Consider the following 4,465-nt stretch of genomic DNA (forward strand, 5'->3'; position numbering starts at 1 on the left):
TATCTTTACTTGGGTTGAGCAACGAGTAAACCTTCGAGCTAACATGTTCGCTCTAACTGACAGTGTTCTCCGCTCCCTCTCAATATCTGCATCATCCTTGAGACAAGTGGTAACTATATGCCCTAAATACTTTAATTGCTCCACCGTTTTTAAGGGTACACCAGAGAGGAGCACGGGTGGGCTCGAGGGGCTTTTTACTTCGATAGCCTCAAAGACATTGCATTGGCTTTTTAAAACATTCTATTTTAAGCCATGATAACACGCGTAATCCTCATATGTCTGTATCAGCTGTCTCATTCCACTGATTGACGCACTCAGCAGTACCATGTCGTCCGCATAACTATTTACGCATACTCATTGTCATCAACATGACAACTGACATGCTGTCTGTTAAAAAGTGTTGGAGATGTTAACCCTCCTGCCTGACTCCACATTCGAGCCGATACGGATCGGACATTGTCCCCCTCATCGAACGCTATTGGTCTGGTTCGCGTACCGATATCGAAATATATTTATAATTCCCTGCGGTAACCCAACTCGCTCGAGTTTCTTCCAAAGTGAATCATATACCACCAGGTCAAAAGCTTTAGATAAATCGAGGATGCACGCGTACATCATAGGTGTCTTGCGATTTGTGTAGTACAGTATAGCACTCTCTGTAGACAGCTGAGGGCGAAAACCGAATTGATTATCCTGCAGCTTTATGTGTTTTCTCAACTGCGCGTTAAGCAATCCGTCAAACACTTTGGCCATGATAGTGGCAAGTAGGCCTGTAGTTATGTTTGTCAGCAAGGTTACCAGTTTTATTTTTCACGACAGGAACTACTACATTTTCATGAGATCGTCCGGCAAGTAGGAAGGATAAGCGCAGAGCGAATAGCTGAAAAATAAGAGGTCCAGCGTGCTGGAGATGCTCAATGCTAAGTCCGTCGTTGCCTGGAGACTTACCTCTGTCCATTTGCTGTACAACTTAATATATATCTTCAGGAAGGAATGAGATCATATCACCTTTCTCGTTCATGTCAGCATTGTGCACCCCCATCATAGGACCCAGATGTGACTTAATACAAAAATTTGCCCTAAAGATGTTACCTATGTCCTTGGGCGCGCTTGAGCCATCAACGCTCACCGGTAGTCTACGTCGTAAATTCGTTTTACTTGTCTCGCGCCAGAATCCACGGAAATAACCATTACAGTGCTTATTAACAAGAATGTCCATTTTTAATTGCTCCTGGTGATCTTGGCACAATTTTAATTGTGATTTAAATTTTCTTCTACTTTCAACCATCTCGTGATAAATAAGAGCAGATTTAGGTTTATCACATAGCACCCATTTCGTGAAACTAGTTCTGGCCACCCGGCGAGCGTCGCTGACATGCTTGTTCCATCCCACCACGCGCGAGCCACCACCACCGAGTAAAGCCCGTTCAGAATAGGCTTGTGATCATGGCTTTTACATAAACAGTTACAATTTAAAAGGTCCGAAGTAATGTCAATCATTTTTAATCGATCGTTGCACTCTTTTGTATACATATCCACCTACTTATCTCGAACATCCCATAAAATATCTGTATTTACATGTTCAATGTCCGGTAAAACAGCAGGAGTGAGTGATGTTAAGTTACATGGATAGTGATCAGACCATCGAGTGTCATATTTGATGTCTACATTTATCACATATTGCTTAGCCGAGTAAGTTGTTATACAATTCTGTGCACGTCATTTATATAAGTTAACGCATTCTAATCCAAACCTAGGATATCTACGTCCAAATCAGTTCATGCCACTGTTGTTCGTTACAAATATTCGTAAGTTCATTATAAAACAACTTACCCGGATCCGCATTGAAATCATCCATTATACCAAGCCGGGCTATTATGTACATTACAGGTAGATTATTTTTTTGGGAGGTTAAATTTTTGTTATTTCTGATTCTACCTTAATTCCAGTGCTGCGGTAAGTGTACTCACGCTCCGTACTGCGACTATCACGCGTTATTTTCGAACAAATTTACGTAAAAACGATCTTTACTGCAAGATCAAAATACGATACGAACTGAGCTTTAACGACTGACAAATAGACACTTTTAAACAAAATAACGCGTCAGAGATAATCTAATATATAAAATTCTCGTGTCATGGTGTTAAACATAGAATTCCTCCGAAACGGCACGACCCATTTTAATAAAATTTTGTTGACATATCGGGTAGGTCTGATAATCGGCCAACATCTATTTTTCATACCCCTAAGTTATAAGGGGGGGGGGGGGATTAAGCGGGTTAATAACATTATGGCCAAGAAACGTTTGCGGGGTCAGCTAGTATTCTAATAAAATTAGTATCATTGCGTGCTAGAATATAGTTATGGAAATTCGAAAAATACCCAAAACCGAATCGGAGCACCCCACTATCCACGTGGTCTTGGTCTGCCCTACCCCTAGAGTGTTTTTTTTAAGCCGAAGGCGTGGAGGGAGGGCATCCCTCCGCTGCGGAACGGAGCATAAGTGAGCGTGCTTTCGCACGCAAGGGCGGAAGGGCTGCACTTCCCGCAGCGCCGGAGCTAAGCGTTACTCTAACCTTATAGGTGGTAGATTAATTTTTTCCGATTTAAAAACTGAACCTTAAAACTTCAACCACAATATCTCTGTAACAACGGGGTTTACACGAAAATAGTTGTCCAGGGGGGGGGGGGGGGTGAAAAACCCACATTCCCTGGAAGCATTCTTCGGGATATTCCAATGCTAATTCCTTCAGAAGACAATTAGTAGCTCCTTGTTTGTCATTTCTATCAATCCACCGACGAAGCGTTGGCGCAATTGACTGTGAGGCGTTTATTTTTATATATTTATTTCGTATCCATAGCTTCTTTTTATTAATCACACAGATTTCCACGTCTACCTTTTTTTAAAAACGCCGTTAAGATTAACTTAATCAGTTTATTTACTTTATTGCGCTGTAGGCTGTTCATCTATCAAAACACCCTTCACTTGTAAACTGTACGAACGAAGTGCGAAGAATTTTGGTGCAGAAGCGAGTATTTTAGCTACTAAATTAGGTACTCGCTACTACACAAAATACTAGCATAATACGAACTAGGCTATAGCGCCACTGTCTAGTAAAGCAGACGCTAAAAAAATGTCAAAAGAACTAAGAACGAGATCATCGATGAACTAGTTCGTATAGTTCTCCTAAGGAAGCGTTCTTTCGACCTAGGTCGTTCGCGAACTACCCAAGACTACAAAAAAAACACGATACGCCATAGATGAATGATTCTACTGATTCAATATAACTATGCACTCTCATGTTATTTGAAAATTGTACACACATATTATATAAAAAGATTAAGTCCCATATGATTTAAATGCTTCAAACTTGTCAAGGAACCGGAAACTTATGCAGCACATGGGATATAAAAACATCCAGACACGAAGATGACGACGATGGACATCTGCATTCTGCATGACTTAAACAAATATTTGTCATTAGCGAGTACCGATCCTGCAATTGCTCGCGCAGCAACTAGTGCAAGTACTGTAGTAACCTCGGGGTTAGCCTATCTTCAACTAATAGAGTTTCAAAACAGTTATTAATTTTAGTCTAATATTTTCTAGTAGTTGGTGCATAAATAAAACAAAATTTTAATATTGAGATACTTTATTGAACTAATATGTGAAATAAACAGATGTCCAATTTTAGTAGTCAAAAGACATTAGGAAATTTTGGACCATTTTTTAAATTACGAGTATAATAAAATATTCAGTCTAAAGACGGTTTATACAGATGTAATATTTCATAAAAAACGTTTTAATATACAATTGTTTGGCGGAGATCATTACGTGCATTGGATTTTAGGTAGAAAGAGAAAATCTCATCTTTATTTTATATAGTGCACACTCAATTATTAAAATACACTTAAAAATCTAAATGTAATAAATGTTTTTATACAACGTTTAAGAAGACGATAATTATACGAAATTTAGTATATTGTATTACATTAATAAAATGTATGGTTTTCCTGCCTTTTTAGGTATAGAAAAAAATATAGTATCACAATATTTACCGTTGCAGCTAACGTAAGCTCAGAAAGCTATATCAAAAAAATAAAACAGGAAAATTCGGATTTCAATTTAGGTCAACACTGGTGACCGGTTCAAATTTTACATACCTGATTAAATTTTATATATTTTATATATATATATTATATATATATATATATATATATATATATATATATATATATATAATATAATTTATAAAATCTTAATATATATATATATTAAGATTTTATAAATTTTATTATATTTCTCTCTAAGACGACATCAAATGGATAGTTATAACGATTTAAGTAAGAGGGTGTCATCTTAATTGTTCTATTTTTTATTTTAGATCACACATCTAATAATATCATAATATAATGATAGTCGTACAATTAATGTATATCTACTTATCTAGTAGTACTCTATATT

The sequence above is a fragment of the Melitaea cinxia genome, chromosome 12 (genome assembly GCF_905220565.1).
Source record: "Melitaea cinxia chromosome 12, ilMelCinx1.1, whole genome shotgun sequence".
Taxonomy (NCBI): domain Eukaryota; kingdom Metazoa; phylum Arthropoda; class Insecta; order Lepidoptera; family Nymphalidae; genus Melitaea; species Melitaea cinxia.